This window comes from Heloderma suspectum, chromosome 16 (assembly GCF_057233095.1).
Source record: "Heloderma suspectum isolate Gila_16-S chromosome 16, 16-S_ref, whole genome shotgun sequence".
In the NCBI taxonomy this organism is placed as follows: Eukaryota; Metazoa; Chordata; class Lepidosauria; order Squamata; family Helodermatidae; genus Heloderma; species Heloderma suspectum.
The window spans coordinates 18382368-18403092 of NC_139473.1; the positions used below are offsets into that span (position 1 = coordinate 18382368).

The 20725-nt window shown below is 48.8% G+C and overlaps 1 protein-coding gene across 5 annotated transcripts in view; it reads right to left on the reverse strand.

The window, feature by feature from the left end:
- ATP2A3 (ATPase sarcoplasmic/endoplasmic reticulum Ca2+ transporting 3) overlaps positions 1 to 20725 on the reverse strand; it is a 170164-nt gene that overhangs the window by 115616 nt on the left and 33823 nt on the right. Inside the window, exon 1 of one of the 5 annotated variants that reach the window (XM_084823059.1) lies at positions 11332 to 17224. The exons of the other annotated variants lie outside the window; for them this stretch is intronic. The gene's annotated coding sequence lies outside the window, so the exon portion shown is untranslated. Of the gene's footprint in view, positions 1 to 11331; positions 17225 to 20725 lie in introns of those variants that run through there. 5 annotated transcript variants of the gene reach the window in all.

Here is a 20725-nt window from a genome sequence, read left to right on the forward strand (position 1 = left end):
CCCAGCAGTGGGCAGGACCAAAGACAAAGGGGAGGGGCCAAAAAGCCAGCATATTTTCACTTAAAGCTCCTACTGGCAGCAATTAAACCTCTCCGGCCACTGCTTTGAAAACACAAAAAAGTACACACCACACCACGGATCACAGCGCGGAGCTAACAGTGCGCGGTTAAGCCCATAGACCTTCAGGCCCTCTTGCACTCCAGCAGGCGAACTCTCATTACAGAAACGGTTCTGACCGAGGCAGCGGCCATGTAGAAACATTCTGTTTAGGACCGCCACACAGCCTCCCTCTTCTCTTTCAGTCGTCACAAGCCAATAAATGGCACCATCGCCATGGTTACGTTACAGGCCACCACCCACAGCCAATTAACACATCATGGTTGCATTCCTTCTGTGCGCATGACAACGCCAAGACATCTCGTGACGGGTCATGGGAAGGGGTGTGTGTTGTCTTTCAGGTAGGGCTCAACCCATGGAAGGATTTTCGCAGGTTGGATCCAGACTGAGTCAGAGCAGACCCGTTGCAAGCGATGGGACTGGAAGTCGCCATGACTAAGCGACGTCCCATTGATTTTAACAGGTCTGCTCTGCGCATGACTCAATCTGGATCCAAGCCCGCTTCTTTAAGGACGCAATCCTATGCATGTTTAGACAGGGAAAAGTCCATGAGGCTACCCCACTTGCTGAATCCCGAGAATTACAAACATGGGTGCCACCGAATAGCCGAACTGTAGCCGATGCAGGGCAGATAAATGGAAGGGCTTCTTCCCACAGCCCAGAGTTAGGGTGCAATCCTATTGCGATAGTCGGCAATCCTACTGCGATGGTACCTAATGCGGGGCGGCCGTAGCACAGAGGCGATCCTTGCCTCCGTGCTCCGGCCGCCCTACATTTTTGGCTAGACAGCCGATTTCAGCTGTCTAGCCATGGCTTCAGGGGCAGGGAGGGAAGAAGACCGCGCAGTGCCTAGAAAGCTGCGTAAAGTGCTTTCCGTGGTCTCCTCCCCGCCCCTTGGACAGCCCCCTTTTCGCTGTCTCCGCACCCCGTTTCTGAGCACAGAGATACAGCTGGTGCAGAGAGAGCAAGGGGAAGGGTGGGGAGCGAAGTCTCTGGGGAGCCCGTTGAGAGCCCTGGGTCTGACTGACCTCAGTTCCCAGAAACCCCCAAATCTTATGGACCTCTAGACAGTGTCTAGTGGCCATAGGATTGCTCCCTCAAGCTGTGAAATTAGCTACCACAAGATGGAGTGATGGCCACCCGCTTGGACCATGCGGCAAATTCCTGGAGGATAAGGCTATCAATGACTGCAATACATCAGCTGATAGGAAATAGGTGACAATTTCCCTTGAGTCTGATTTTGATGAGAATTTACCAAAATTTGTGAAGTTCTCCATATTCAGGACAAGAAGAACACGGGATTTAAAAAATGTGAATGTGCGAGAAACTGGAACTCACAGATTTGTCCATCTAGGCTTGGAGTGCTTTGCTCTTAAAAGTCTGGGTTCGAATCCCTTTGTGCTCAACCACGTTAGAGATGAATTACAGTTGCCACTCTTTTTTTCTGACAGGCTCCTAATCTTCAGTAACTGTAATGCAGGCAGGTGCTTCACGGCCCTCTCCACGCTAGGAAGGGCTGCATAGATCAAATTTGGCTGTGCTCAGGATGCCCATCGCTGGGAAATCCATTTCTCTTTTTGCTCAATGGAGTCCCGTGGTGTGCCTGACTCAGTTTCCATTTGTGGGCTGAGCCGCTGGGTTTTCCCAAACTCCAGGAACTTTTTGTGCATTTTGGGAGGCAGAGAGCCATAATTTCTGTAATTTGCACAAATTGTGGGCTCAGGTTTGCGTAATCTGCGTGATCGCGGCTGCAATTTGTGCAACATTTAGCCATAATTAGCACAAATAACCCATTATGGAAAATCCACAACTGGCCTGACATGATGCGGATCAAGTCAGGCTCCAATCGAGTCGGGCGTCAGGGGGCTGAATCAAGGACAGTGTGGTGTAGTGGTGAGAGTGTTGGGCTGGGAGTTGGGAGATCCAGGTTCTAGTTCCCACTCGGCCATGGAAGCTCACTGGGTGACTTTGGGCCAGTCACACACTCTCAGCCCAACCCACCTCACAGGGTTGTTGTTGTGAGGATAAAATGGAGAGGAGGAGGATAATGTAAGCCGCCTTGGGTTCCTTGCAAGAGGAAAAAAGGTGGGATATAAATGCAATCAATCAATCAATCAATCAATCAGGACTGCTGTTGGGAAATAGGCACAACTGGAGGATATTTTACTTCTGGGTCCTACCAGCCTTGGTACAGAACCTGACCTCTTGTGAACGGATCAGATTAGCAGCAAAATACACTCCTGCCCCTCGAGGAAAACACACAGCCAGTGTGGTGTAGCGGCTAGAGTGCTAGACAATCATTGTTGCAAAACTGATGCTGAGCCAAACAGATTTCTGGTCTGATCTAGCAGTACACTCTTCAGTGTGTGTGACTATCATTGGCACATACTGATCCCCCCCCCCCATTAACAGTATGCCGAGCTAATATGTATTCAATGCAGCTAACGGAGACGATGGTTCAAGTCCCTTCCCAGCCAAGATGCTCACTAAGGATGCAACCCGATGCATATTTAGACGGTAAAAAGTCCTACAATCCTATGCATGTTTAGACGGTAAAAAATCCCACAATCCTATGCATGCTTAGACGGTAAAAAGTCCTATTATCCTATGCATGCTTAGACGGTAAAAAACACCTACAATCCTATGCATGTTTAGATGGTAAAAAATCCTACAATCCTATGCATGTTTAGATGGTAAAAAGTCCTACAATCCTATGCATGTTTAGACGGTTAAAAATCCTACAATCCTATGCATGTTTAGACGGTTAAAAATCCTACAATCCTATGCATGTTTAGACGGTAAAAAGTCCTACAATCCTATGCATGTTTAGACAGTAAAAAGTCCTACAGTCCTATGCATGTTTAGACGGTAAAAAGTCCTACAATCCTATAAATGTTTAGACGGTAAAAAGTCCTACAGTCCTATGCATGTTTAGACAGTAAAAAATCCTACAATCCTATATATGTTTAGATGGTAAAAAGTCTTACAGTCCTATGCATGTTTAGACTGAAGCAAGGCCTATAACTCCCAGCATGCCCCAGTCAGCCAAGGCTAGCTGGGGCATGCTGGGAGTTGCAGGCCTTTTTTCTGCCTAAACATGCATAGGATTGCACCCTAAGTGACCCGGGGCTACCCCTGCCGTAGCTCGGCCTAACCTACCTCGCAACCTCGTCATGACGATAAAATGCACGCCCAAGGACAAAACCGTGACGGATAAATGTGCAAACCGCATCACATGACGTTCTCTTCAGAATGGTGTGGCTGTAAACCTGTAAGGAGGCCACTGTAATTATATCACTGCGTTGCAGACGCAGAGCAGCCAAGGCTGAGAGAAGAGCGGATTGCTCCTAGCACATTGTGCGTAACTGCTGTGTGCGCCTCCTCTCCGCTCAATTCCACAGCATCCATCCCATTCCATCTCTTGGAATGATGTCTTTTTTAATTAGCTCTGCACATCCAGAGTTTCAGGTTTATACAATATCTTCATCTCTTTAACTCTTTGTGTGAACACAACAGAGGCTTACTGTACCACGGAGGCAGGGGAGTTAGTCCAACGGGAGAAATGCGGGAGAGAAGGTTCACTGAGAGCCAGCGTGTAGTGGCTAGAGCGCTGGACTCAGAGTCGGGGAGATCCGGGTTCTAGTCCCCACTAGGCCGTGGAAGCTCACTGGGTGACTCTGGGCCAGTCGTAGACTCTCAGCCCAACCTCCCTCACTGGGTTGTTGTTGTGAGGATAAAATGGAGAGGAGGAGGATAATGTAAGCCGCCCTGTGTTCCTTGCAAGAGGAAAAAAGGCAGGATCTAAATGCAATGGATGGATGGATGGATGGATGAATGAATGAATGAATGAATGAATGAATGACTGAACTCCACCCCAAACGGATCTCTCTGACATTCCCACCTGGTGCAGCTGGCTAAGAATTTCATCTCAGTTTTCGATAAGAATTTACCGGATTCACAAAGTTCTTCATATTCAGGAGAGAAAGAGCTTACAATTTTAAAAAATGTGAACGCAGGAAAAAGCAAAATGGACGGGTCTGCCCTTCAGTACTAGGAACACAAGCGTGAGGCTGCCACCGTACTGAGGTCCGGCTTGTGGGTTTCCCACAGGCAGCTGGTTGGCTGCTATGTGAACACCTTGCTGGACTAGACAGACCTTTGGTTTGATCCAGCATGACTCTTCTGATGTTCCCATGTTCATGCCCAAACGTAACATGAAGAAATGGCAAAATTAAGGCATTTTGGCATCATCCGTCTGTTGTGAGGATGCCGTTTAAAAACAAAACAAAACACGGACGTCCTTAGACAGCGAGTGAAGCATTAACAGTAACAGCGCCACGCTGAAAGGAAACATCAGTGGCACAGGAAGTACAGACAGGGCTCCTCGCTCATGCGCACAGCTCAAGGGAGGAAGAAGACAACTTACCCTGAGAGCTGTTTTCGTGGTGGTTCATACATGTGTGTGCACGCTCAGGTTTTGCCACTCATGTGGAAAAACAGAAAAAAAACTCTAGTGTGAAACACAAGGGAAAAGATGACGTGCCATAAAGCTTCAGAGCAGAAGAAGGGCAGCAAACCTGCAGGGGAGGCACTGAGGGGGAAAACGTGGACATGGGGTTCAGGCGATGAGCCCATCCAGACTGGCATTGTTTGCCCAGCATTGTTTGTGCCACCCATCCCCAAGCTGGTGTTCCCAAGTTGTGCTGAACTGCAATTCCCATCATTCTCAGCCAGCATGGCCTTTCCCAAGCCCCAAAAACGCCCTGCAAGTGCCTTCCGGTTGGAAGGAAGCTCTGCACATGTGACTCACGCAGGGATGCGACAGGCAGCCTCTTCTGAAAATAGGTCCTGCCCCGAGTCTCTGCATTACAAAATGATCTGATTAACCCATTCCACGCAGTGGCAGAACTGCACACCAACTGCAAGGAGCTCAGGCCAGAGGCATGACTCTCTCAGAGACAGACGCCACACCTCCACAAAGGGTGGATCATTCCACTGCGCTGAGACAGACTGAACAGTATAGTTGTGCCCACTGCAGAGACGCATAGCAGAGTAGCTCTGCCCGCCCCCTGACCCTGGAGGAGGCCTATTGGAGGGAAGCAAATCCTGAGCATGGGATCATGCAGAGATGCAACGTAGCGTCATCCTAGGCAGGACAGAGTTAGCATGCCCCTTCCGCACGGGCTATGGCTCCTGGGACATGTGACAAAAACTTGACAGCTGCTAACCCATTGGCTACTATTGTGCTACTACAATCTAAGGTTCAGGGCACTGTCATCCTTACTGCCCACCCCCAGTAAGCTGTCAGCCTTACTGCCCACACCTTACTGCTCACACCCAGCCAAATCCATGCAGCAACTTCAGAAAAGTTGACATGCTTCAGAAGCACTTCAAGATGATTCATGAAGAATGGCAAGACATAACAGGATTTAAGCAGCTGTACAAATATTATTGTGCTAATCAAAACATTGCACATTAATAAATATACACAAAGATTAAAGAGGCATTTAACAGTATATAATGGGCTTCTTCATTCAGTTGTTTTATCAGGTGGTTAGTACTTTAATGTTTTTAGCTTTTTAAAAACTGTTTTTTTTTAAATGTTGTATGTTTTAATCCCTTTTGTAAGGTGCCTTGAGTCTTTTCCTGAGAAAGGTGTCTAATGAATTCTAATAATAATAATAATAATAGTAATAATAATGCACTAATAATTTGTACTAAGGCCAAACAAGAGAGGTGCAAAAATAGACTCCAAATAGCAGCAAAAATAATAGATCTTATCCAAAACTAAGTGTTTTCCCACCCTGACGGTCTCTAGGCTTCTTGAGTGGCTAGAGGAGCGGCTTTGTAACTGGATTCCGTCTGGGCCCTGCCCTCCCAAGCCAGGTGGAAATGAGTCAGATGGGGAGCAGGGACCGTGTCTTGCAGGGCTCACAGCGAAATGGGCGCTCCGTCCAGTGTTTGCTTTTTGCTAATAACCTCCCTTGTTACCTTCCACCCTCTTCCTTCTTCGGTTGCATTTGCACATTTGCACGCCCCACCCATTGCGAGAGGCAACAACCAGACTGAACTTTCTCGACTTCCTAGCAGTAAAAGCGGCAAACCTAGAAAGGCCGGGATTTCCCTTCCGAGGAACCCCCTTCGTAGTCAGACACCACCACCAGAATCAGGTTCCAAGAGGGAAAGGGGGGGGAATCTATTCCCTTAGTCCACCCCGTTACATAATAGACAGGAAAGCCAAAGCCAGCCCAGGAGATCTCTCTCGCCAGCAGTAGAAACAACAAAAACAAAACTCGACTGGCTTCAGTTGACATTTTCCCTTGAACCTGAACTTTTCCATAAGGGCAGGATTTTGACTGCATGACGGACAATTTCCTCCCCCACCGCCACCACCACCACCATCACCACACACACACACCCCGTTTCCACTGCAACACACTTCTCCCCCCTTACAGATGCGAGGAGTCAAAGCTGCACATTTTTAGCCCTGTTGTAGTAGTATCCCCGTAACAGATTTGTTGAGAAACCTTAAAAAACCCCGAAGACAGCCAGTGTGGTGTAGCGGCTACAGTGCTGGACCGGGAGCCGGGAGATCCGGGTTCTAGTCCCCACTCGGCCATGGAAGCTCACTGGGTGACTTTGGGCCAGTCACAGACTCTCAGCCCAACCTACCTCACAGGGTTGTTGTTGTGAGGATAAAATGGAGAGGAGGAGGAGGAGTACGTACGCCACCTTGGGTTCCTTGGAGGAAAAAAGGTGGGATAGAAATGCAATAAATAAATAAATACAGTTTCTCATAGACAGGACTCACGATTGGCAGGGATTGTTAGCACAGCTTCTTTCTTTTTCCCCCAAGGGTTTTTGTGTTTTTTTCTGCTGCCACTCCAAGTGTTGAGGCTTCCACTTTTCTGCCTCGTTCTCAGGGCATTTTATCATTTATTTTGGCGGTGTTTTTGAGCTTACCTAATCACTGCGGCGTGGCGAAGAGTGCTGTGTGGGTTCATTTTCTTTCTCTCACACATCTCCCAATTGCTCTGCAGCCTCCCAGACTGCCTGCGCTTCCTGATCTGCAAAAGCCCTATGTGGGGAATTATTTTTATTATGTCTTCCCCTGGGCTTTAATTGAAGTGTGGGAAGCTGAGGAGGCTGCAGGCTGCCACAAAGATGATTGTGCAATGAAAGACAGGACACTTGTGCACGCTCCTTGGCCACCTCCTAAGTAAGGGAAGCACAAGAACCCTGAACCCAACCCATGAGAATTGCTCTGGAACGTCTTCTCCTTTGACTTCCTTTTCAAAAGCAATTTCTTCTCTATCAAATTGAATGAGAGTGGTCCAAAAAAATATGGGAGAAATTTTCAGCACAGCACTAGTATTTTTACAGCCACCCCATTTCTCCAAATGGCGAGGCATTCTGGGGGGGGGGGGGGTGATTGATTGGTTGATTGATTGCATTTATACCCCGCCTTTTATCCTCTTGCAAGGAACCCAAGGCGGCTTACATTCTCCTCCTCCTCCTCTCCATTTTATCCTCACAACAACAACCCTGTGAGGTGGGTTGGGCTGAGAGTCTGTGACTGGCCCAAAGTCACCCAGTGAGCTTCCATGGCTGAGTGGGGACTAGAACCCGGATCTCCCAGCTCCTAGTCCAACACTCTTACCACTATACCACACTGGCTCTGGTGTGGTTCTTCCCTGGGTTTGATTCTAGCAGGTCTGTGTTCTCCCCTCAGATGATTCTAACTGCCTGAGGGCTCCAATGCCTGAATAGGAATTTGTTCTCTTTGCACCTTTTTGTCTGTAGAATACCAGAGGCTCTCAACGCATCTGTGTTGGGCAGATATTGCCTCGGGCCAAGGGTGGGGAACCTCTTTCAGCCCAGGAACCAATTCCAATTTTAGAGGAGCTCTCAGGGGCTGCATTCCGGTGGTTGGCGGGGCTGAAGGCAACAAGGCTGCAACCAAAATATAAAAATATCAGCACATTTATTCCTTTATTTACTTAATTTCTATACTACCCAACAGCCAAAGCTCTCCATAGCGACAAGGCCTTACGGACATTAACTAAGCCTCGGGAGAGGCATTTCATCCTTTGAGAACGGGGGGAAAGCGTACAAATGCCGGGAAAGCACCAAATGTTGGGGGGTTGGGGCAATTTGGCGGCCCTGCCCCAGATTTTTTGGCCCCACCCCCTATGGCTTTGGCTACAGCCATCATGAGCATGAGACCCACGAGAGCGTCTCTGAAATTGAGTTCTGCCCCCGGAGCTGAAAGAGGTTCACGGAAAACCTGGCTGGTGACCCAGAACCTCAAGGACGCCGTTTAAAGCGGCCACCTCAGCCTGCAGGAGCGCTCCATCAGCTGACCCCAGCAGGCCAATCCCTGCCCACCAGGGCCTATAAAACCCCTGGCCTCAGAGGTTGCTCCTCAGTCTGAGCGACTTGTGTCTGGCGCGAGAAGTCTGCCAAAGTGCCAGCTCCCTTTTCCTGGCCTCTGCCTTGGACTTCCAACAGGCCAGTTTAAAGGGAGGAGGAGGGAGGCCGGCGGAGGCCGCCATCTTAGCCAACAGCGATGGCCCTTTGGCAATCTTACGATTGGGGCGACTCCGTCAAATGCTGCAAGTTACTCACAGGAAACCACAGCACTTCCCCTGCGATCGGGCTGGTGCCCTGAAAGAGAGGTCTCCCTCGGGAGGTATTTTCCACCCCCGCCCCTTGACACTCGCATGCACGCACACACTGGGCTTTTGTTTGAAACCTGTTTGACTTTTGCCTGCCAGCCAGGGTTGCTGCGCAGGGAGGTTTCCACCAAAGCCGATCAAGTTATGACTCCCTCTTCTCCCTCCCGCCGTCACCTGTGCCAAACATCGGCCTGATAAGATCTAGAGAGCTCCTCGGTTTGGTGGCTGCCTGTTTTTGCAAACGGATGTCAAGAAAACGGTTTAACCCTGTTGACAACTGATGCAGCTTCAGTCCTTTCTGGAATCCTTTGACCACGGCAACGAAAAAATTAAAACGACACGTGCAAGCCAGGGACTACAACAGCACTGTCAACGCAAAGATCCCCAAACTATCGGCTAGACTTCCCCAACCTCGTGCAATCGGCCAGGCTGGCTGGGATTATTTATTTATTTATTGCATTTATTTACAATATTTATATTCTGCTCCATATCTAGAACAGATTTCAGGGAGGTGAACACAAGAGATAAAACAGTAAGGGATAGAACGATTAAAACACCAGATTAAAATTACGCTATTTTGAAAAACAACATACCAATAAAAAACCGTGACTGGTCAATTAAGGAACGCCTCCTGGAATAGTGCTATTTTCAGAAGGCGCTGGAAGCAGCACAGCGTTTCCAAAGAAAGGGGGCCACCACATGGAAGGCTCTTCTCCGGGTGGACTCCAATTGGGCCATAGTCCATGTGGAACCACCGGGGGCATGCCCGCCGATGACCTCAGTGACCGGGCAGGTTGGCAAGGGAGAAGGCACTCCCTCAGGTATCCTGCTCCCAAGTTGTTTAGGGCTTTGTACGCTAGTACCAAAACCTTAAACCTGGCCTGGTAGCAAATAGGCAGCCAGTGCAGCTCCCTCAGAAAAGGAGTTATTTATTTATAAGGTTTGCATACCGCTCCACATCTAAAACAGATTCCGGAGCAGTGAAGAGGTATGGCGACATGATAAAAAGCTAAAAAGAATTAAAACACAGTATTAGAATGGTCCTTTTAAAGCAGAATACCATCTGGACAGCACCAGGTTGGGGGAAAGCTGAGATAAGTAATCATAACGGAAAAAGCTGAGTCAATTTTTCCGTTATACCAAGTCATACCAAGTCAGACCATTAGGTTCGGTGCTGTGCTGAAAATTTATCCCACGTTTTTTTCAACCATTCTCTTTCAAGCTGATGGGAAAGAAACTGCTTTCAAACAGGTGAGGGAAAGTTCAGAGAAATTGCCCTGGGTTTGGTTTGGGTTTCTGGTTTGGATTACTTAGGAGGTGACTGAGCGGTGAATGCAAGTGCCCTGTTTTTCATTGTACAATCATCTCTCCGGCAGCCTGTAGGCTCCCCAGCTTCCCACACGTCAATTAAAGCCCAGGGGAAGACATCAGGGAATAATTCTGCCCATAGGGCTTTTTCAGGTCAGGAAGGGCGGGCAGCCTAGGAGGCTGCAGAGCCATGGAGAGATGTGTAATAGAAAGAAAACACACACACAGCACCCTTGGCTAGGGATTTCCATCACTGGGAAATCTTGTTCTTTTTTGGCTCGATGGAGTTCCATGGAGCGTATGACTTGATTTGCGTCTGCAAGCCGAGCTTTCCCCCAAACTTTGGGAACTTTTTTAGACATGTTTTGGAGGAAGGTTCTGCAATTTGCCCAAATATCTGAGCATCTTGCACAAACTCAGCCATAATTTGCACAAATTGCTCAGAAATTTGCACAAACTGCAGAGTCTTCCCCCTGCGCCATGCAAAAAAAGAAAAAAAGAAAAAAAATCCTGGAAAATCCACCAACTGCCCCAGGTAGCTAAGATAAGAGTCGGGTGTCGTAGTGGGAACTGAGACGAAGTCTGGAAGATCAAGCCTAGGAAAACTCGTTAAATTCCATCCTCCAAACAGACTTCGCCAACATCCCTACTTAGGACAAGGCATAACAAAGGCTGAACACAGTGTCTGTTTTTTCAATTAAGTGCTGGAATATAACAACCTCCCTTCAGTCCCATAAAATTAATGGAGGATGTAGATCTAGCAGTAATTAGGTATGAAGAATTAAACAGAACCTCTGTATTGAGATGCAGTCTACCTCGGAATACTATGTGCTGGAAGCAAGCAACAGGGAAAGGCTGCCTCCTGACCATAAGCTTCCCAGACTGGACTAGATGGACCTTTGATCTGATTCAACAGGGTTGTCTTATGCTCTTGCAACACTCTCAGGCTCAGCCTAACCTACCTCACAGGGCTGTTGTACAGAAAAAATAGGATAAACACCATGTAAACCACCCCAAGCGGCACAGTAGATGAAGTGGGATACAAAGGTGATACAAAAAAATGAAGTTTATAATATATTTACATCTACAACTATTTATTAGCATATGTATTTATTTATGGAGGTTTATTAGGAATAGACGGAACTATTATAATATCAAGAACACTGAGGCTGCAATCCTGTTACCCACTTACTTGGGCGTAAGCTCCATTGCACGTAATGAGACTTACTTCTGAGTAGTCATGCAGAGGATTGCACTGCAAAATGGGTAATTGTAGGGAAGACAGGAGTCTGGGATATACGTTGGAAAGACAGATTTATTAATTGCCATCTGAAAAAAAGGTAGGAAGTATGTATTTATTACGTTACTCTATAGTTCTCCTGCTGACAGTTGGAAGCAATACAAAAATTATATATGTAAATAATAGAACATGTTAGTCTTTTAGACAGTTTTAAATCTGTTATTGTATTTTAAATCTCTGCACTGCTGCTAGGTTTTATTTTGGTTTTTATTGTTATACCGTAGTTCTAAGCTTTCAGATTTTATATTGTATTTTATGCTGTATTTTGTGGGTTTAATTGCTGTAAACCACCCAGAGAGCTTTGGCTATTGGGCAAGATAGAAATATAATAAATAAATACTTTTTTTTTTTTTTAATAGTATTTAGGGCCAGCAAAATGAAGCCTCATGTTTTCTTACATCAATACTGGGTTTCATCCATTTTATTAAACTCCTGCTGCTCCTTCCGCAATCGAAGAAGAGATGAAACACCTTCAATAGTGAAGGGAAACTGTTTCAGAGCCAGTGAATTTCAACCGATGTTTAGGGGAGAAATTCCTGACTGTGGGACGTTGCTAAGAACCGGAAGAAAAGGGCAAATATTGAAGTTTAAGGATCTATGTGCTTAGCACTTCAGTTTAACTTATTTTTGGCATCATGTGGTTGATTTATGCCAGGGATGGGGAACACATGGCTCTCCGGATGTTGGACTACAAATCCTATCACCCATGGCTGGGGCTCATGGGAACTGTAGACCACCAACATCTGGAGGGCAACATGTTCCACGCCCCCGAAATATAGATAGCAATTATATTGCACTATTCCCGTGTCACTTCTGCATGTTTTTACCCTCAATTCCATTCCATTTCTGCCAATAATCTGCAGCTGGGGGGGAGGGCAAAATCCTTTCGAATTTTTGAGATTATCCCCCCCCCAAAAAAAACCTGCAAATTTAATAGGGAAATGGAATAGAATTATGCATCAAACCATGCAAAAGTGACCCGGGAGTCTTCCAGGGACTGCCCCTCGTCCCTTTCGCCATGGGCCCTGGTTCACAAGGTTGTCACGGGGTTTAAGAGAGGGAGGCGGATCACGTATGTCGTGCATGGAGGACGAGTAGGGGGGAAAAGTTATAAATATGTAGCCTCTGCTTCAAAGACTGAAAAGGAAGGATGCGACACCTTTCATCGGCAACGTGATGTACTTCCCGGTAGCCCAGGTTTATTCTACAAAGCCCTGAGGGCCCATTGGTGCCGAGGGATGCTTTTTGTTTGCCCAGCTGACTTGCCATGCAGGGGACAAGTTCCAAGGGGACAAAGAACTCTCCCCTTCCCACACACTAACCCCCGCCGCCCCTGCAAATCACCCCTTGCATGGCAATCACACTTTGGGGTCAGAATACAAATTAGTTCCTTTTTGAGATGGCCAGTGAGAAACCAGTCGGCTGGCTTTGCCTGCTGTGAAATCTAAATAAACCTTACTCATTTTTTCCTAAATTTGCATACGTGAGCATATGAAGATTCGTGTCCTATGGGCTGTGGCCCTTATCTTTGATGTGCACAGCAACGCCCCTGCGCAGGGGGCCAGCGAGGGAAAATGGGTGGAGTTGTGAGCCCGGGGACCTTTGGCCAGCTGAGTGGAGCACGCTTGGAAAAGGGGAAGCCTGGAGCTGGGGAAGAATGAGGACAGGGAGAGGGAGAAAGGTGGAGAGAGAGCTCGAGAAGAACAAGGGGGTTGTGCTGGATGCCGAACGGAAGCCAGGGAAAAAGGCTAGACACAAACACCCACGTGTTCCTGCCTCCCAAATGTTCCCTGTAGCTTTCATGGTTGGCACACAGGTTTCGGTGGGTGCAGCTATAAGGAAAATGTCTCTGGAGCGCTCTCTCTCTCTCTCTCTCTCTCATGCAGGATCTTCACCGTCCTTGGAACTTCATGTCCATTGTTCCAGGTGTTTTGGTACATCCCCTAACCTGGGTGGGAGGTGGGAAGGCAGCGTGGGAGACACTGTAGCCCTGCGCCTTTCGTGCAAAAACTGGCGGGTGCTTCCTCCGTCTTGCCGTTTTGCTTCTTTTCAAAACATAAGTGCCCACACAAACAGGGCCACGATTCAAAGGGGGACCTCAAGAGCTCCACCCAAATGTCACTTGCCTTCACTGCTGCAGAATTTCCCACTGCAGAAGAGACTTAAACAAACTGAATAACAGAATTTTATAGTTGGGCGGGCCTTTGAAGGTCATCCAGTCCAACCGCAGGACTCTTGCAACATAGCACCTACAGCAGCCCTGACAGATGGCTGCCCGGCCTCCCCTCAAGTATCTGCCGCGATGGAGAGGCCACCACTTCCCAAGGTCGCCTCTTCCACCGCCAAACAGGCCTCACCGTGAAGCCGTTTCTCTGATGTTCTTTAGCTTTCAAGTGCCTAGAGCAGGTGTGGGCCATATGCGTTGCTCTCCAACTTTGGACTACAGCTTCCATCATCCCCAGCCTGCATGGCCAAGGGTCAAGGATTATGGGAGTAGTGGTCCAAAACATCGGGGGGGGGAGACCAGGTGGCCTGCCCTTGATCTTGAGCAGCGGCCCCCAACCTTTTTGGGTCAGTGTGCACATCTGGAATTTTGAGAGTCATGGGTGCTCTCACAAAATGGCTGCCACAGTGGCACCTTGGCCATTCATAAAATGGCTGCCATGGTAGGCATGGCCGGTATACAAGACACTAATTTCTCAGAAGGCAAACTGGTGAGACTAAAAGAAAAGTAACATGCCCATGTTCAAGGCAGAGGTGGGTTTTGAGCTCTAAAACACAAAACCACCCACCCTCCTGAACCCAAATAAAGATAGTGCTAAAGGGCAGCACTCCACTTGGAATTATGCCAGCCTCCCAGTTAATAAAAGCATAAAGAAAATGTTCAGAAATAAAATTCAGGGCAGGGAGACTGACGGGTGTCCCTCTGAATGCATGAACACTAGGGATGTGTGAACCCACACCCATCCGGGTTCTCCAGGTGCCCACCCAGCCCGTACCCCCGCTTGCCAGTCCCCAGACCGCGGTTGAGCCCCATCCGTGCTCAGCAAGCAGGCTGAACTCACCCCGGCAGCCTCCTCGAACTTGGCGGTCGCCATTTTTTGCAAAATAAAACGGCCATCGCAAAATGAACATATTTGCATACGCACAAAAAATTGCATATGGACAAAATGCACATTTTTGCAAATGCTCATATTTGCGTATCCACAAAATGCACATTTTTGCAAATGCATTTTTGCAAAATGCACATTTCCACATACACAAATATGCGCATTTGCACATGCACATTTCTGTGCATATGCAAATATGCATTTTTTGTGATCGACATTTCATTTTGCAAAAAATGGTGACCACCAAGCTCGACGAGGCTGTCGGGGTGAGGGTGGGCTGCTTGCCGAGCGGGGGCCGGGGCGAGTGGGGCTCGGGGGTGCGGGCAGGGGCGGTTCCGCCAGATTCCTGGACAGAATCGGGCACCCGCGCCATCCCGAATGGACACACATTCAAGATTGTTCATGCATTTCCTTTATTGAAGGCAGAATCTTTCTGGACTGTACCATTTCATACTGCTGGTGGTGGGACTGTTTGACTGAATTCTTCCCCATGGAAGAACTCCCTCGACATAGAAAAGCAGATGTCAAGAAGAAACGTCCTAGCCTGGTTTCCTACACGTGGGCCACTGTCTTTATATAAAAGAACATCCCATTATGTGTCTCCCCCGCACCTGCCGTCTGAAGTGCTCCAGTCCAGGAACAGCGCTACCGTCTCCGCTGATGCACCAGGCCTTGATGGAGACTGAATCAGAAGGAGGGGGAGGGAAATTAGTCAGCTGTGATTCAAACATCCACCCAGGCGAAAGGGCAGAGAGTCCATCTATTTCAAGGCTCCTGTCTTTTCTAAGATGCTGCAAGATGGAGCCAATGCGCCTGCTTGGGAAGGGGGCGACAGGAGTGTGTGGGGGAAATGAAGGGCCATCTTCTCCGCACCCTCATTACGCACCCTCAGACCAGCTCATGCAATCCAGATTACAGAGAGCCACTCACTCATTCGCCCCATTGGAGTCGGCGGAGGCTTTTTTCCTCCCTTTTTAAAATCCCCATGGGGAGCGGGGGGAAAGGGTTTGGGGAAGCGAACCGGTGCTGGGGGGGAGGTGTAATCCTCCCCTCCCGGCGCGTGCTGGTCCCTGCCTGGATCAGGGCCATGTGCAGTTCCAGTAAAGTAAGAGATCGGGCTCAGCTGCACGCTACGCAACTCACATCCCATATCGCTTGACCCCCCCAGAGGTACGCTGCCTCTGATCCTGGAGGTTTTACTACCCACCCTGGGCATGAGCTTGTCTTGCTCTGTTTTATGTTCTTACGGGAATGCTGCACAACGTTCAACAGAGGGCCCTGCGTCTGACCAGCAAACAGGCGCTCCGGTGGTGCGGAAACTTCCTGGTATTGGTATTATCAAAATGTGTGTCTTCCTGTACACAAAAGCTGCACATATATATATATATATATATATATATATATATATGCGTGCAGCTAAGCCATGCATTCTGGGAACAGGAAGGAGGCCTGTTCTGTGATAACCACTTACAAACCGGCTAGCGAAGCGGACAGGGTTGCCTTTCTTTCAGCCTGTCTTTTTTATCCCCTCTAACTTTCCACAATCATTTTCCATTTTGTAACCTCCCAAGGTCAACAAAGGGGCTAAAATAAGGAAATTGTGGTGAGCGAGTGGAAAAAACAAAAACACAAAAACAAAACCCAGAACAGGGCTGTAGCATCCCCCACAGGAAACCGGCAGAGCCCTTCCGAAGTCGCAGGTCTCAGCATGAGACGCAGCTGCATTCGGGAGCAGCCTCTGAGGACCTCCAGCCTAAACTGGGAAGGAGCACAACCTCCCCCCCCCATCCCCATCTGCAGAACCAAGGTCTCATTTGGGGCAACCAGATCAGAGTCATGGGGGAAACTGTCTCCCTCCCTGCCTCACGCACAACACCCCCCCCCCGACACACACACACACACACACACGCAGGTTTTCCCAACAGCAACCCACACAAACGGATGGAGCAAAAGTACCCATTCACTTCTATGGAACAGGAGGAGGACAAGGCAGCAGCTGCAACTAGGAAAACTCTTTATGGAGGGAGACACTATTTCTTCTCTGCCTGAGAGTCTGTGAGGGCAGCTTCTACAGCTCCCACCTTCCCCAGCTGGCACAGCCAAAGACCCCGCTGGCTGATAATGAGAGTTGTAGTCCAGTATGTCTCGGGGGTCCCAGGCTGGGTTAGGGAGTGTCCCCTCCATCAGGCCGTACAGAGGGAGATATGGGGAAACAGGGCTATTCCACCAGCCCAGCTGAAAGACACCCCCCCCCGAAGGCTCCCCCTCCCTCAGTTATCACCAACACCAGCCATTTAAAAAAGAAAATATTTCCAACGCAATGATAGCAACAACAAAGCAAAAAAAGTGGGAGGGCTTCATATCATGAAACAGATCAATATACAATAATTGCAATGTTGCAATGATAGCAACAACAAAGCAAAAAAAGTGGGAGGGCTTCATATCATGAAACAGATCAATATAATCATTAACCTCTCCCTTGATATATTGGGGGGGGGGAGAAAACAAGAAAATGGGGCAGGGATTAACACTTCCATTTCAAATCCTGGCTTCCCAGGGTTGGAATTTAAAAGCGCATGGATATCCGCTATTCTCACGGATTTTTCAAGGACAAAATGTATACAGGCAATAACGCCTCTCCCCAGCCGAAATTCAGGCCAGGGAGGAGGCTTCCCGCCTCGCCCGGCCGCGAACGCGAAAGTTAAAAAAAAAAAAAACCGCTCCCTGATAGGCTACGTGACGATTCATGTAGCCTATCACGGCTAGATCTGCAAAGTCAGCCGTGATAGGCTACGTCAATCGTCACGTAGCCTATCACGGGTGACTTTAAAAAAAAAAAAGCGCGTACGCTAATGGCGGCCCACATAGGGAGCTGCCATTCGCGTTCCTTATTTAGTCGCTGTAGTCTACGTAAATGTTTACGTAGACTACAGCGACCAAATAAGGAACGGGAATGGCGGCTCCCTATGGGGGCCGCCATTATCCATACGCGCTTTTTTTTTTTTTAAGTCACCCGTGATAGGCTACGTGACGATTGACGTAGCCTATCACGGCTGACTTTGCAAATCTAGCCGTGATAGGCTACGTGAATCGTCACGTAGCCTATCAGGGGGCGTTTTTTTTTTTTTCTTTTATTGCAATGGCGGCGGCGGCAGCTGGTCAAAAGACCGGCTGCCGCTTCCGCCCCGCTGGAACACCCGCCGAACCGCCGGCCGGACCCGCTGCCGGGAGGGACATTCGGCGAAGGTAAGTCCCGTCCCGGGGGAGGGGCAGGGGGCCGGGGGGGGTTCGGAGGATTTCTCCCCGAAACTTGTTCGGGGGGCCGAACACGTTGGCGCTTGGCCCCCCGAAGTTTCGGGTAGAAATTCTCCGCCAACCCTAGGTTGAACACAGAGTTGACATTTTCATTGAACCAACTGTCGTAACAAGATCTCTCTCTCTCTCTCTCTCTCTCTCTCCTGGTTACGCACCACCAGTTCAGACTCCCCCGGTGCGCTTGTGAAGTCAATTCACATCACTTTCAGGCCACTTTACACTTACCAACTTGCCATTTTACCACCCGTCCACCCAGTTCAGCGAGATCCTTTCGAAGCTCTTCCACTTGGGCTTTCCAGGTCATTTCTGAATATTAAGTAACACCCACTCCCGATTCAAAGGCGGCTGCTGGTGCGATCACATCGCTCTGGTGCTGAAGGAGTTGCACTGGCTACCAGTTGTTTTCCAGGCCAAATTCAAGGTGTTGCTTTTGACCTTTAAAACCCTATATGGCTCCGGCCCGGCCTATCTCAAGGAGTGCCTCCAGCAACACCAGACAGGCCGCTCAACAAGATCAGCCTCGGATGGCCTTCTGTCTGCCCCATCAACCAGGACAGCTAGGCTGGCGAGGGCGAGGGCCTTCTCTGTGGTGGCCCCCCCTCTGTGGAACTCCCTCCCTAGGGAACTCTGCCATGTCCCCTCTTTAATGAGCTTCTGCCATATGTTGAAAACTTGGTTGTTCAGGCAGGCAGTTGGGGTGGGTTAGGGTATTTTCAGAAATACAATGTTTTAATGTGTCATTTTATTGTTTTAAATTGCACTGTTCTACATCTCCCAGAGTGGCCGGGTGACCGGCCAGATGGGCGATTAAGAAATTTAATGAGTTAATTAATGAATGAATGCTCATCGGGCCTCACAACTTACTTTCTTCCACTGTGAAAACGGTCCGCTTGCTCCTGTTCTCTGCTTCCTGTTCTTTAACCGTTCTACTGATCTACTGATCTAGACTGTTCTACTGATCTAGACAAGGACCTTCCTCTTATCCCATCAAGGGTAGGCCTGGTCAGAGCCCTGGCAGGGAGATGCAAAGCTAGGCGGAAATCAACCGGTGCAGATTTCCCTGCCATGCAGCTGCAAAAGGCAACCCTGGGTGTTACGCCACGGGGAGGATGCACCAGGCCTCCAGGGCATGCTTGCCATGGCAAGACTCACACCCCATTTCTCTTGCCTACTGAGCAAAAAGAAAAAGAACAGAGGGTCACACCCAGGCCATCCAGGCTGCCAGCTCTCGAGATGAATATTCAGAAGTGGTTTCAGCGAGCTGCTGAATTGTGTTAAAAATAAGGGAGAGGGCTGAGAACGTGCAAAAGCCCCACTGTCCCAACACAAACAACCCGTAGCACATGCAGCCGCTGAATGGGCCCCATAATCCAAGGCTGACTTTTCCCCCATCTTGGGGCCCTCCAGATATTTTGGACTACAACTCCCATCAGCCCCACCCATCACAGCCATGGGTGATGGGGTTGCAGTCCAAAACATCTGGAGGGCACCAGGTTGGGGAAGGCTGATTCAAGACTTTGAACAAGGTTGTATTTTGGAGCCCTACCTATTTCACACTTGAAAAAAAATCAATTATATTGTTAATGTGATGATGGGACAGGACTTCTCCCGGCCCCTCTTAACAGCTTGTGGGAAACAACTCTTTCATGGTGCAGTCTTAGACGTGACTACACAGCAAGCTCAACGGGGCTTATTTTCAGGTTAAGTGGGTACAGGATTGCACCCTAACTTACTTGATATAGATAATATGGTATGAACCTACCCCTATGCTACGAGCAACATCCAAGGTTCTCCTCCGAGCGCCTCCTCCAATGGAGGTTTAGAGGATGGCAACACAGGACAGGGCCTTCTTGGTGGTGGCCCCCCAAATGTGGAATGCTTGGGACCACAATACCAGACAGAGTGCCTCTCCAAGTATGAACCTATCCATACACTACAATCAACATCTGAGGCCCTTCTCAGAGTGCCTCCTCTGAGGGAGGTTTGAAGGATGGCAACAAGGGATAAGGCCTTCTTGGTGGCGGCCTCTTGATTATGGAAAGCTCTCCCCAGTGAGGCCTGCCTGGCTCCAACATTGTCATCTTTTACATCGCCAGGTTAAGACTTTCTTCTACTCCCAGGCATTTGATGGCATATGATGGGGCTTCTTAATTAAAGGCTTCTGAGCAACCACTGCCCTTTGCCTCTCCATCCTCCTGTTTGTATATTTTCCTCTAGATGGGCCTCTGGGCCAATCTAGAATAGTCGCCCTGCCAGGGGCGAGCTGGGGCTGGAAAGGCCATCAGAAACATCATACCCTGGCCTCTCCCTTTCCCTCCCTCCCCACATCTTTCAGAACTCCCATTGGCCACGCTGGCTTAGAATGATGGGAGTTAGAGTCCAACACATCTGAAGGTTGAGGAAGGCTGCACTAAGAGTTTACTGTAAACGGAAACATCTAGGAAGTAACTCTCCCAAAGCAAAAGTAATTAATTTGGACTGCAGACCTCTGAGGGAGGTTCGGAGGATGGCAACAAGGGAGAGGGCCATTTTGGTGGTGGCCTCTCGATTATGGAATGCTCTCCCGAGCGAAGCCTGCCTGGCTCCAACAGTGTCATCTTTTCATCACCTGGTTAAGCCCATAAACTGACCCGCTGAGGGGTAAGGGAGTGAGCAAGTAAGATCGTTTATGTACTTGGATCTTGATTTGTCCTGCTCTTGGGACAGAGTAAGATCAAGTTTCTTCAGCAAAAACGCAGTTAGGACACTGCTGGGTAGGGTGATATTTTGGTAAGGACACAGGGGCTATCAAATCACACCAGCTCCTCCACAGTTCCTAAATATGTTGGGGGCACAGAATCAATCCTAGTTTGGGGTCAGTGCAGATTAAGGCATTCAGAGCTGTGCGCAAAGGGCCT